The following is a 14,170-nucleotide window of genomic DNA, read 5'->3' as shown; positions in this document are numbered from 1 at the left end:
GAAGAGAGAGACAGAGAGGAAGGAGAGGGGGAGGGGTGGAGAAGCATATGGGTGCTTCTCCTGTGTGCCCTGGCTGGGAATCAAACCCAGGACTTCTGCACCCAGGCCAACACTCTACCACTGAGCCAACCAGCCAGGGCCGAAGGGGAAGACTTTAAAAGGCAGTGTGAGGGGACCATCACCAGAGACAAGAGCTTGGACTCGTCCAGGCTGTAGAACAGGCAGGCTGACGTATGACAGCTGCCAGTACTAGTCTGCTACTTCGGGGTCCTCAGGAACAGGAGCAGGAACTCTGTCCTGAGGACTTGTTCATGTGTTTGCATCTCATTTGACTTGTCAGTCGACACCCTGCTTTCTGTGTTCTTTTGCGGGGATAAACTGCGAGAGGCCAGCTGTCCTCTGGCTGTGTGCTCACCTGCGTCACTCCATCCCTGGCCTGGCCAAGCGTCCCTCTGGGCAGATGTGACAGTGGAGTTGGAGCCCAGCAGTAGCTGCATTCCACTCAGTGCCCAGCATGTTTGGAGAGAAACCACGGGAAGCTGCCCTGCCCTTGTGCCAAGGAAAGCATCCAGTTGTGGTCCTTCATGTTCTTCTGCAGGTCTGGCTTCATGGAATGGGTGCCAGGGGCTTGGGATTCAGGCGAGGAATTTAAATACTAGACCACTTCTGAATGAGCAAGGAGCTCTTCCTAGATGTAAAGCCAGTAGCCACGGCCACCATCACAGCCGCCTGGCCTGTGCAGGTTTGCATTTGATTCAGACAGATGGTAATGAAACAATGGAGCCAAGAACTGGTGGGCCATTAGCTTTAATTCTAGCCTGCACCCAGCAGGCAAGACATACACACAGTGGGAAAACACTTTCCTTTCCATGCAGGGCTCCCCAAACCACTGACTTATCCAAGTTTCCTAGAACCAAAGTTTTGTACCTCACTGGCCTTATTCACTTCTGTTCCCCATCTCCTACTCTCTGCACAAACTCTGCACAAACTGGTTTCTCCTTCAGCACTCTGCCATCTTGGCTGCTTCTCTTCCCCTCCATGTGGCCTTTCTCTGCTCTCTAGCACAGGCTCCTCTGCCCCATTTTATGTGTAGAAATCAAAACCTTTAATCCAATATACAAACAAAGAAGTCTCTGATACAAAGTCACTTATCTGAGGCATAATGGGATTCCTCAAAAGGGTGGGAAAGGCCTAGTCTTAAAACTAAGCCTTAGGCTATAACCACCCTGCCTGCTTACAGCCTGTCCCCCACACCCAATGCAAACTACAATCGAGCAAACATATATATCATATTTACAAACACCGGACAATTATTTATTTGACTAACACCGGACAATTATTTTTCATTTTCCCATCCATCCACCTACCTATCCAACAAACATTTGCTTAGCCCCTTTCCTGTGTCAGGCAATGAACTTGATGCTGGGATCCAAAGACCAAAAATACATGATTCTTGACCTCCAGCTCAGAGTTTGAGTGCTGTGTGTGATCACACAATTATAACACTGATCACTTTGATCAGGTTAACACAGAGAAGGGCTCCTAACACAGAATTGGGATTAGGATGTTGATGATTCTTGAATAGAGTCTCAATGGACAAAAAGGAGAGAGGAGAGGTAGTGCAGGCAGAAGGTACAGTAGAAGGTGGGGGCATGGGTGCCCAGGGACACTTCTGCTGGGGCAGGAGGAGTTGGGGGTAGACACTGCTGAACTGCTGAGCTGTATGGCTGGAAAAGGCAGGTGAAGTCAGGTCCAGAAGGTTCTTCTGGGCCATGCAATAGTGTCGGGATGCTATTCTCAGGGCCTTGAAGGGTTCTGAGCACATAAAGAACTTGTTTAACTCTGCAATTAATAAAGAAAACTGACTTCAGTGAGCAGAATGTGATGTGGGGGGCAGGAATGAAAGCAGGGGAACTAGGTTGGAGGCTTCTGAAGTTGTCCAGGAAAAAAAAAGATGGGGACCTCGTCTGGGGTAAGGCAGGGGGACTAGAGACAAGAGAGATGTCAGAGGTACTGAAGGGGTAGGAGTCACAGGACATGGCTAGCGAGCAGATGTGGGTGGGGAAGGACAGGGAGGCATTAACAATGACTTCCAATGGTCTGTTTTGGCCACTGAGTGGCTGGTGATGCTCTTCATGATGACAGAAAACAGGAGGAGGGACAGGTGTGCATCAAGCCTGTTGATGGAAAGGAGTCCTGTCTCGGGCGTGTTGAGTCACCTGGAGATGGGGCACCAGAGCCCCATCAGGATACACGTCACAGGGAAAGAGTGAAGGAAGGATGTTGGGTGTAAGTGGAGTGTAGGAAGCAGATCAAGAAGGTCATTTTAAAGAGGGCTGGAGAAGAATATAAAGCTGTACCAAGGAGAGGGAGCAAGTGTGGCCTGTGTCAGAGGCAGAGAAGGGCAGGCTGGAGGGCTCTGGGTAGGCAGTGGGAGCAGGGCGGGTCCCAGACACAGCAGACGCTGGACAGGAGGAGGAGTCAGGATACAGTTGGTAGAGGAGTGAGTGGGAGGTGATGAGGGGAGAGGGAGTAAGGAGAACTTTTCCCATAAGTTTGCCTAAGAAGGGAAGGCCAAGAGAGGGGCGATGAAGAGAGAGACCAGATCCTTTTCAGGTGGAAAGGCTTGATCATGCTGTTATGCTGAGGGGAAGGAGTCAGTAGAGAGAAATGTGGAATATAGAAAGCCTGTGTCTCTAGACTCAAGAGGATCCCAGAGGGGCCTCTGGGCCACAGGAAACTTCAGTCCTTGTAGGTTAAGTAGCCTGATGGCCTGAAAGGCTGACATGCCAAGTCACTCTGTCATTACCCAGGCCTCAGCTCCTTGTATACTCCACCAAGGGCTGTTTTGGACCTTTGTTTAAAAAGGTAGCCTCCTCTAGCAGAAGAGCTGATTCGGAACCTAATCCAAACTTCCTCTTGTCTCCACGGCTTCAGCCTAAATTTAGCAGCAGGAAGTTTTCCTTGGGTCTCTGCTGCCAACAGCTGCAGCTGTGTAGTGGGGCGGGTCATGAGACACGCCTGGCACTAGAGTAACCCAGTTGAAGCCTCAGACCTAAGCCAGGCACAGGACTGGGCTAATTTAACAAGGACCTGTGGTCAGTCTGCCACCTAGTGTTCAGCTGTGTGTATAGCAGGAAGACTGTTAAGGCACCAATCATTAGTGGGGAATAGGAAAGAAAGATGGAAAACCAAAAAACCGGCAGAGGCCAGACTTCAGAGTCTCACCATCCTGAACCAGAAAGAGAATGCATTTCAGATGGTGAAGACAAAGAGTGAAGTTACCAGTTAGCCTGTGACCGGAAGCCAAATAAGTAAATAAAATAATAGCACAGAGACTTCAGAGTCTCACCATCCTGAACCAAAAAGAGAATGCATTTCAGATGGTGAAGACAAAGAGTGAAGTTACCAGCTAGCCTGGGACCGGAAGCCAAATAAATAAATAAAATAACAGCACAGAGTTATAGTTCACAAGACACATTCCCCTGCATTCATTTGACGAGTCTCAATGGATGCTTTGAGTTAGTGATTATTATCTCCCCTATTTTACAGATGTGACTTTATCCATGGAAAGTTCAGAAGATTTGTCCTTGTCAGTTGCTAGTTAAAGGGCAGAGCTGGGATTGGAACAGGGGTTTTTAGGCTTTGAGAAGTGGGGATGAGGCGGACACTGAGGTTCACTTTAGGAGCAATAGGAGCAGTCTAGGCAGAAGTAAGCATAAAGCGTGGAGCCTCTGGGGAAAACTGAGCAATGGAGACCTGTGCTGTGGCAGATGGAGGCAGAGAGTGAGGCTTGGAGGTGGGGAGCCCCAGCACTCCCCAGGATGTGCGCAAGTGGCTCCTGGGCTTCAGGAGGGCTGCCAGTGCAACGAGCTCCAGAAAGTTCTGCACAGGAGCCGTGAGAGGGTCATTACCAGACGTCAAGGACCTTGGGGAGGAGGGACCAAGGAGTACTGACAAACCGGTCAATGACAGATCCAATCAGTCATGTTTAGATTGCTAACCAGCAGCTGGAATGGAGGACCCAAGATCAAAGAAGTGCACCAGGCAGTAGGCAGGGCCCTAAGAGCAGGTAACACAGGGGAGTATGGGCTGGGTGTCTTCTGGAAAGGTCACAGGAGAAGAGCAAATCCAGCCAGTGCCCCTGTTTGCAGGCACCAGCTAGGAAGGAAAACCAAGGGACCTCTGAGGATGCTGGTGGGTGGGTAGAACTGCCTTCAGTTCAGAGCCCGAGGCGAAAAACAGCACAAATGTTCTGCGTCTCATCTGCCTGGACCATGCCAGTAAAGGTGTGAGGCCAGCACCTGGGGGCAGGTAGCAGACCCTTGCCGAGAGTAAGAAGGCAGAATCCTGGGTAGCACATGCCACCAAGCCAATCTGCACCTTCAAATGCTACACAGTAGGGATTCTGTACCTGCCACACCCTCCCACTTCCACCATTTCCCAGTTACTCACTTTTGTTTTAATCTTCTGTTGGTTTCCCAAATGAAGTTCCCTGTGAAAAAATCACACATCCTCCCTTTTATCTAAACAAGAAGGCAGAATCATTTGTTCCCAAGCAGAACAGGGTAACTGAGAGACAGAACATCTCTTGAGGCCCAGGCCTGAGAGTTTGAATGGGAAAGTTGGTAATCTGAGTCAGAGAGAGGAGCAGCTTGAGAAGAAGCCGGGCAGCTTGGGCTCTGATGTCACTGGTGGTGACAGCCCCGCTGAGGCCTCTTCAGTCCTGCTCCCTCTACCCTCCCGGGCCCCACCAGCCCTCTCCTTTCCACACACACTCAATACCTCCTTACCTCTGTTCATGTCTAATGGCTAATTAGGTATATAGCGAATCAGTTCCTAGTGGTAATCTATCAATAATATTAATCAGTGACTATGTGCCTCAACCTTTGCTACTCCCACTCAAACTGTCTTAAAATTTTCTTTTAAATGAAAATCTAGCTACACAAGTAATATGGCCCTACTGTGGAAAATCGGGGAAGTATAACAAGGACAATATAAATCAGATTGTCTTGTCTTTTGTTTTAATTAAAAATATGACACAGCTCTGGCCGGTTGGCTCAGCAGTAGAGCATTGACCTAGTGTGTGGAAGTCCTGGGTTTGATTCCCCATCAGGGCACACAGGAGAAGCACCCATTTGCTTCTCCATGACCCCCATTCCCTTTCCACAGCCATGGCTCAAATGAGCAAGTTGGTCCTGGTGCTGAGATGGCTCCATGGCCTCGCCTCAGGTGCTTAAAAAAAAAATAACTTGGTTGCTGAGCAACGGAGCAACAGCCCCAAATGCGCAGAACATCAGCCCCAGATGGGGGTTGCCGGGTGGATCCTGGTTGGGGTGCAATTGGGGGTCTGTCTGCCTCCCTGCCTCTAAGTAAAAAAGAAGAGAAATATGACACAGACAATAATGTGGTGATTATGAGAGGGGAAGGAGGGTGGAGAAAGAGGGTGGGGAAGGAAGAAGAAGGTAAAGGGGGGATAAATGGTGTCGGAAGGAGACTTGACTTCAGGTGATAAAGTGCAATGCAGGGTAGAGATGATGTATTATAGAATGGTTCACCTGAAACCTGTGTGATTTTATTAACCAATGTCACCCCCATAAATTCAACTAAAAAATAAATAAACATCCTTATCGTTGATGACTAGTTAGTTCTTCCCACTTCTCTTCTCAGACACTAAAGGGTCCCAGTGCGATGGCACCTTGTTTATGGTAAATGCCCAATCAGTACTTGTAGAGAGGCTGATTGTTGCCTGGTGCCCAGTGAGCTCCAAGTTTCCGATAAACATTGGATAATGAGGTACATGCCGGAGGTGGTGACTCGTCAGTAGCATGGTGGTTAAGGAGCTGGCTGAATTCTGCACAGATTTGTTTTCTCCAAGTTTCCTGCCATGACAACAAGCTCAACCCAGCAGGAAGTGACTTTGGATGGTGCTTCTGGATCACCTGAGTGTGAGTCAGTCTTGAGAAGAGTTAGTTTCTCAACAATCAGGTACTGAGTACCTACTGTGTGCCAGACACTGTGCAGGCTACCGGGAATATGACGATGAAGTTGTTGGAGACAGGATCCACACACATTGGATGGCTACCTGATAAATGTGGTCCCGGAGTTAGATACAAAACACTGGGAGAGCAGAGGAGGCTGTCTCTAGGGGTGGTCACTCCAGGAAGGCTTCACAGAGAGCTGGCCTGAAAGTTGGGCCTTGGATGATCAGTGCAATGCAGTAGATTGGAGGGCTTTGGGGCCAGGTGGAAAAAAGAAAAGGTATTCTTGAAAAAGTGATGAATAAAAGCCGTGACCTGGAGGTATGTAGGCTTAAAGTGTGTTTCAGGAACACCCGAGGGGCCTTCCACGGCTACATGTTTAAATCCAAGCCGCACTGTCCAGAGGGCCTGAGGGCAGCGAGCTGCTCCGGGACTGCAGAGGGCCTTCCTCTCGCTGCCCCTCGCCTCTCCTTGGGTTTATCTAACAAAGAACAGCCATGTCTGCTCATGCAGGCCAGGCCCACTTCCAATGCCTCCTTCCCTGAGGCTGAGACAGAGCGTCCAGACAGATGTGGCCACTCCTCCTCTGGCCTCCCCAGCACCCTGTCCTTGCTGCGGTCATGGACCCTAACACACCAATAATTTCTCCTTTCGGGTCTGTTTTCTCCACCAAAGTATGTGCTTCTCACAGGCAGGAAATGTACTGGGTTTGTCCCTGGATTCCCGGCATCGGGCGCTGACCTCATATACAGCACACACTCAGGAAATTCATTAGGCAGTTTGTTCCGGGAGCACAGCCCCATCACCCAGGAGACCCTGGCCCAATGTCCCCCCTGAACCTCTTCAGGGATGGAGGTGGAACTGTAAGCAGTCTGAGGCAAGGGTGAGATGATCCCGGGTACCTTGTCCCCATCAACACCAATTAATGCCTGCTTGAGAAGGGCACAGTGGAGGCTTGTGTAAACAAGAGTCAATTGTTTGATGAATGGAAACAGGTTGTCAGCTGTCAGCATGACAGGTACGTGTTCCACAACCTCTCCCTCTCTGTCTGCTGAGCTGGCATGTGACAGATTTCAGTGACAAATGCTTGGAATGCCTTGAAGATCCTGCTCCAGCCAGCAAGCTGAGTGCTATTGGCACAGGGAGGACCCTGGTGACAAGTGTGACCTGATTATACTGGGGCCCTCTGTCCCTAGGATAGGTCTTGGGAGCCTGCCCAGTTGCTGAACCAGCCACTGAACAGCCCACCATGGACTCTCCTGGGTCCTGTCCTGTTGCATCATTGACCCAGTTTGGGAACCCTGACCTTGACTTTTTATACTAATAGTCAGCTGAATGTTCAGGATACTTTTATAAAGTCCTAATACCTACAGGGGAGTTTGTGATGATGCCTTCCCAAGGAAGTATAGATGAATGAATGGCTAAGCACAGGGATGGGATATGGATGGACAGATAGATCATCAGGTGGATTAGCAGGTGGGGGGTTGAGGAGGAGGACAAATGGTGCATGGGAGGCAGCCTGTGCTCATGGCCATCCTAGAGACATCAAGTCCTGCAGTTGGTGGATGTTGTCATAGAGTACCTTGGCTTCTGAAGGTTTGCTATGAATAACCAAAAAGCAAAATATAAACAGATAACTCTTCAATTTACTTTTCAGGAAACAGCAACAAATTGAAGGTAACTGATACCTCTTCAAAGATTTGCTACTTATCAACACTTTCAACAAAGGCTGACTTAACAGCAGGTGCACTGGGCATGTGCCCTGGACCTCCACTTCTGAAGCACCCCTCAAAACTCCAACTTACACTTTTTTCTACTGACCCCAAGTTTGGTTTCATATGTGCAATTTTAACATTAATAATACATAATATTTTTTATTTATTTAAGAATATGGTTAACATGTATTTTTATCTTCCCTGTCTCTCTCTCTTCTCTTTAAGGGACCCAATATTTTCTTCTGTGTCCAGGGCCTCAACTGATCTTAATCCGCCTCTGACTTTCAAGCATGAAAAGTCTGTATCTTCCCCTCCACAGGAGAGAGAGCAAGATAACCTGCCGATAGAGCATTCTAAGAAGAGTACACCCGTGAAAATAATATAACAAACAATAAAACCAGCCTGCAAACAGTTTGACACGTGTCTCCTCCATGAACCCATCATTCTTTGTTCTGTGTGGCCGTGCTCGTGCACGGGGACTGTGTATTCTATAACCTGCACTCTGTAACCTACTTTCTTCACCTCCTATGATGTCATGTGCATTTCTGTGTTGCTACATAGTCTTTATAATTACTTTAAATGACTGTAAACTATTCCATTCCTTATAAATATTTAGGTTGCTTGTATTATTTTGTTTTTCCTTTGATCATTTTCACAAATTAATAAGTGTTAGGTATTTCACTGAATGCCTGGAAAAACGTATTTACTTAGCCGGTGCTTTATTTTCTTCCTCTGTCTCTCTCTCTCTCTTCATGTATATCTTCAGATTTGTTTTTTTCCTTTAGGATACATTTCTTAGCATAAATATTAAGTCCAGGAGTTGCATGGCTTTTCACATGTATTGCTGCCATGTTGTTTTATTAATAACAATAATGATAATATAAATGGCTCCACAATTATACATATTATCTCATAAAATCCTCCCACCATCTCGAAGGGGTAGCCATTACTCCATTTTAAATGAAAAGCAGAGGCCTGCAAGTTTAAATTAATTTGTCCAACATCCATGTCTGTTCTGTTTTCTTTTTTGCCAGGGTCTGGTACAGTGTGTGGCACAGAGAATGACTTCAGTAAATATTTGTTGAATAAAGTTCACAAATGAGGGGTCATAGTTCAACCTCAGGTGCTTTTCCCCTTAAAACAAACCCTCTAAATTTACTGTAGCCATGAAGCACATTCACTGGGATCAAGGGGGGTAAGAATGCAAGTGTTGCTATACCTTTTCATTAAAAGACTCAGACTTAGCCTGACCAGGTGGTGGCGCAGTGGATAGAGAGTCGGACTGGGATGCGGAAGGATCCAGGTTCGAGACCCCGAGGTGGCCAGCTTGAGCGCGGGCTCATATGGCTTGAGCAAAGAGCTCACCAGCTTGGACCCAAAGTCGCTGGCTCCAGCAGGGGGTTACTCGGTCTGCTGAAGGCCCGCGGTCAAGGCACATGTGAGAAAGCAATCAATGAACAACTAAGAAGTCGCAACGCGCAACGAGAAACTGATGATTGATGCTTCTCATCTCTCTCCGTTCCTGTCTGTCTGTCCCTGTCTATCTCTGCCTCTGTAAAAAAAAAAAAAAAAAAAATAAAAATAAAAAAAGACTCAGACTTAGTGAAGCACCCAGTTAGGCTCAAGGCGAATATGCAAGAACTAATGTTGTGTTGTGGGTGAGAGTTTAGTACCCTAAGTATAGTTACTGGAACTATAAGTATAGTATACAGCTGGAACTGTACCTGCTTGACTTTTTCCTGAGAACACCCATGCAGAGCTATTATATAGTTCTGAGAACAGTGCTGTAGGAGAATGGTCCTAAGTGCTTGGTGGCTACATTAAATTTAGAGGGCTTGCTGCTGTCTTCTGGTTGTGTGCCTTGGTGATGCTTTTACAGAAATACCATCTTTATTGGAATCATTCTCTAAAATCCAGCTCCATGGGATGAAGAGGTAGAGTAGCTTCCTGGACTGAACTTCCTTCACTTCTATCATTCCCAGTTTCAGAGAATGCATCCCAAACAGCCCCAGCCCCAAGAGTCCTAAGTAGTCACTTCCTAGGGTTGTGTCTTCATGGCACAGAGAAGAAACCTTTGCTCCTTTCTGTTGCATTGGATGTATGTGTTAAGTGACAGAATGGTCTTCAGTGACCTTTTAAAGAATGAGGTCTGTCCACTGATGCTGCCTGGGTCAATGACAGGGTTGGCCCAGGGTTATGGAGGATACCCATTGTGGTAGGGCTTCCTGTGAATTGAAGAGCTACTTTAAACCCTGACTGTATATTGAAAAGAATGTGGAAACTTGGGAAGTAATCACAGTTAGGAGGTAACAGTGGGAGTAGTCATTAAAGGGACCAGAGATAGCAACATAGCTAAAAGGTCTGGTAACAAAAGGCCAGGCCTCCCAAGCAATCCCACTCACATGTATTGAGCTCCTGCTATGTATATATCTGTCTTCAAGACAGATACATAGACTTTGCATCTATGCCACAGTCTACCTGGGAGGCAGGTGCACTAAACAACAGCAGCAATAACAGAATACAGCATAATAAATGTTCCACTAGTGCCCTGGTTGGCAAACTGCGGCTCGCGAGCCACATGTGGCTCTTTGGCCCCTTGAGTGTGGCTCTTCCACAAAATACCATGTGCAGGCGCTACCTCGATAAGGAATGTACCTACCTATATAGTTTAAGTTAAAAAAAATTGGCTCTCAAAAGAAATTTCAATCGTTGTACTGTTGATATTTGGCTCTGTTGACGAATGAGTTTGCTGACCACTGCTAGTGAGATAATCTATGGGCTCACAGAGAAAGGAACAAGATACCAAGGATCTGCAAATATTTCAAAGAAATAATGTTTGGACCTTGCACTGAAGAGTAGAAGAGGGTTAACTGGTGTAAAAGAACTGGAAGAGCATATTGGTCAGGGAAAAGCAAAGTCCCAGAGGCTCACAAAGACATAGAAAAATCTAGCCTCTTGAGTGAGGAGGGGTTTCCAATGGAGGAGATGCCAAAAGGGGCTAAGGCATGTAAGAGGCTGAGCTGGGTAGAAAGGTTGCCATCAGAGCCAAAGCAACCTTGAGCTTGAGCATGTGTGTGTGTGTGTGTGTGAGTGTGTGCACTGAGCGATCTCAAGCCCCACTGCTGGGGGTAAAGATGGATAAGATGTGAATAAGTGAGGCTTCTCTATTCCTTCCTTCAAAGAATGTTCATTAAGCACCTGCACATGCTAGGCACACAGAGAAGTGGGATGAATGAGGGAGACCACGGCTCCTACCCTCATGGAGCTTATACTAGTGAGGGAGGCAAAAATACACTAACAGGCAAAGTCATTACAGAGTGGTGGAACTGGGGAGGAAGTGAACAGGATGGTCTGATACTTAATTAAGTGTATCTAAGGAGGCACTGCTTCAGGGAGCCAGGCCTGCCGGCCTCCCCAAGAAGGGAGCATTTGAGCAGAGGCCTAAAGGTTGAGAAAGAGCATTATAAGAAGAGGAAAACTTCAAAACAAATGGGAAAAATGGTGTATTTGTAAAAGAGAGAAGAGGTGAGCAGGGTCTGAGTGTGGTGAGGAGAGAGGGTAGGAGATAATGTTCAGTGAGTTTGCATTTTATTCTAAGAGCAAAGAAAAGCCATTGAAGGGTTCTAAGAAGGGAGAAGAGATTTTTGTTTTATGAGTAAAACAAGTGCTCTGCACGCTGCATGAGCTGAGCTGGCAGAGCTGGAGGAAGGGCAGAGAGGCCGGCTGGGAGGCCACTGCAGCGGTTCAAGCAGAGAGAAAGGCGGCTTGGACTGAGGTGGTGGAAAAGGAGACAGAGACAGGCAGGCAGCTTCAAAATGTACTTGGTGATTAAATGAAGGGACTTGATGTGTGGGCAGTGAAGAAAAGGGAAAAATTAAGGGTGGCTTCTAGGTTTGGGGTTTGAGCAAAATAAGAGTAGGGTCTTTTTAAGAAGCTTGGGTGCTGGGTTCTGCACATCTTTCCAGAGAGGGACACTGCTCCCGCAGCATGGCCCGTGGTGGAGAAACTGTGTCCTTCCTCCGGGTTATGGAAGATCAGAGAGATGACTCTCCCCATGCCTTCTGTAAAAATGGTCTTCGATCTGGAAAGTGGATCCTCCTGGGCCATTAGCTCATGCTCATATAGCCAGGGAAAATGGAGGCCTTTTTAATTTATCTAACATGTATTTATTAAGCACCTATTGTGTGCCAAATTCTGTTCTGGGTGTTAGGGATATAGCAGTGTGCAAAACATGCAGATGGCCTACCCTCATGGAGCTTTTGTTATAATTGGCCAGAATAACAACAAACAAAAGAATGAATGAAGCATATCAAAGAGACACTAGCACTGTGGAGAAAATGCAGGGCTGGGAGGGAGTCCGGAGATAGGTGGAGGGAGGTATTGGAATGGAAGATTGGCACGCATGTGGTTGCAGGAGGGGCATGCAGAGGCAGAAGCCCGTGCTACTGCAGAATGCACGGGTGACTGCTCCAGAAAGTGGTCTTTCTCGGTTTATTGTGGCCAACATGGCATCGCCTCATCCCTGCCGCCAGTCTTTACACCTTATTCTATTTGTTTTCTTCCAAGTAATTATCACACACTGTAATGATCTTGTTCTTTGTTTATTCCTTCAGTTGAGTTCTGGTGTGATTCCAAATGGTGTCAGTTTGGGGAGGAGATGGAATTGAGGATGGGATTGTGAAAGTCAAACCATGACCTGGGGTGCTCAGTTTAAGTTGAGACACTTCTAGCCTTGGATATTAGGTTCACAGTCCTGGGTTCAAGTTTTGAAGATTTTCCTGACTGGGGAGAAGGGAAGTATACTCATGTGAGAGGGGTTTGGATAAATAATTTGGATTGGAGATCCTGAGAACTGGGTGAGATGGGTGGGCCTCTCCCTTCTTGACTTGGGCAGGGATGCAGGAGAGCAGGGTTTCAAAACAGGGCTGTTGGATAGTTGCAGCCTGGCTTGTTCCTGATCTAATGCTAAGATGCTAGAAGAGTTCAAACAGGAGGGACCCCTGCTCCTGTGCTGACCTTAATCCTGTCCTCCTCTGTAGCAAGTTGCAACAGACTCCTTATGGGAGCCTCAGCCAGGGAGGAGTGTCCTTAATCAGCAACTGAAACTCTGAGCAGGTGGCAATTAGGTCTAGGCAGCTGAGAGATGATCCTATCTTTCCATCATTAAAGATGAGGAGAATGCGCGGGGCCCCTGGCAACTCCCTGGCCCCTCTCCAACTTCCAGACAAGGCTCAGCAGGGGAAGTTGAATGGAAGATCTTGTACCAAGCAGAGCCCTGTCCCACTCGGTGGGCCCAGAGGAAAGGTTTCAACTCAGGTCCTGAGAGGAGGGAGGAGGAGAAGGACCCTCAGAAAGCCCTGGACTAGGAGAGTTGGTCTCAGTAGGAAAGGAAGGGTCTTTCTTGCTGCTGATGCCACTTGTTACTGTTCCATGCAGCTCACCTTATTTTAAGCATTTTTTCTTGTCATTTTCCTCTTATCATAAACATGATACACACACATGTCCTAACACACACATTGCTTATTTCAGACTTTGGAGGTAGAAAGTGGCTTAGAAGAGCTGTGATAGAATGCATGAGAATTGAGGAATTAAAGTTACAGTTCTTATTGGTTGACTTCCAGTTATGTGATTGTGACCAAGTTACTTAAACTTTGCTGAAATAACCAGATCTATAAAGAGCATATTTTTAAAAATTCATTTATATTTCCAACATTTGTTATGAAGCACTGAGATCATAATCAGCAGTTACATGTAAACTCTGAGGTTCTAGTGCAGTAGAAGATACAGAACTATCATAGGCCATACTCTTATAAGAATGGGCCTAAAATTTTTTTTAAAAGATTTTATTTATTGATTTTTATGAGGAGTGGAGGAGCAAGAAGCCATCAACTCCTAGCTGCTTCGCTTAAGCTGTTCACTGATTGCCCGTCATATGTGCCTCAACCAGGCAAGCCCAGGGCCTCGAACCAGCGACTTCAGCATTTCAAGTAGATGCTTTGTCCACTACGCTAACACAGGCTAGGCTTAAAATTTTTCTTTTCTAATAGGAACAGAAGTGGTCAGGTGTAAGAGGTTCTAAACATTTAAAAACTCCATTGAACTAGTTTCTTCATATGCAAAATGAGAGTTGGACCAGCGCCCTGCCCTTCCAGGTTAGAATGTGATTCTGAGGAGCAAACAGCAGACAGATGCTCTCCTTGGGAGGGTCAGGGCAAAGGTCATGGTGGCCCTGAGGAGCCCAGGAGCCTTTGAGCATGATCACATGTGTCAGGGCATGGCCTTTGGCTCAAATACCAGCCCCACCTCTTATTAGCTGTTTGACTTTAAGCAAATTTCTTAACATCTTTGGGTTTTAGTTTTCTTCATCTGTAGAACTGAGATAATTATTTCTATCTCCCTTGCTTTGGGGTAGAAATGGAGAATGAAAGGAAAGAGCATTATATAAAGTGCTTTGCATGGTAGTTGTATTTGGGA

General features: G+C 46.9%; 1 long non-coding RNA gene across 1 annotated transcript; it reads left to right on the top strand.

The window, feature by feature from the left end:
• Positions 1 to 347: 347 nt before the first annotated feature.
• On the top strand, positions 348 to 8,238 carry LOC136326326 (uncharacterized). The gene is made up of 3 exons (XR_010729426.1): positions 348 to 598; positions 7,639 to 7,725; positions 7,922 to 8,238. It is a non-coding gene; the product is annotated as an uncharacterized lncRNA (long non-coding RNA).
• Positions 8,239 to 14,170: the final 5,932 nt, after the last annotated feature.

The sequence above is a fragment of the Saccopteryx bilineata genome, chromosome 2, assembly GCF_036850765.1.
Source record: "Saccopteryx bilineata isolate mSacBil1 chromosome 2, mSacBil1_pri_phased_curated, whole genome shotgun sequence".
Classification (NCBI taxonomy): Eukaryota; Metazoa; Chordata; class Mammalia; order Chiroptera; family Emballonuridae; genus Saccopteryx; species Saccopteryx bilineata.
The sequence above is the reverse complement of the archived record's forward strand: the minus strand, read 5'-3'. Positions and strand labels throughout refer to the sequence as shown.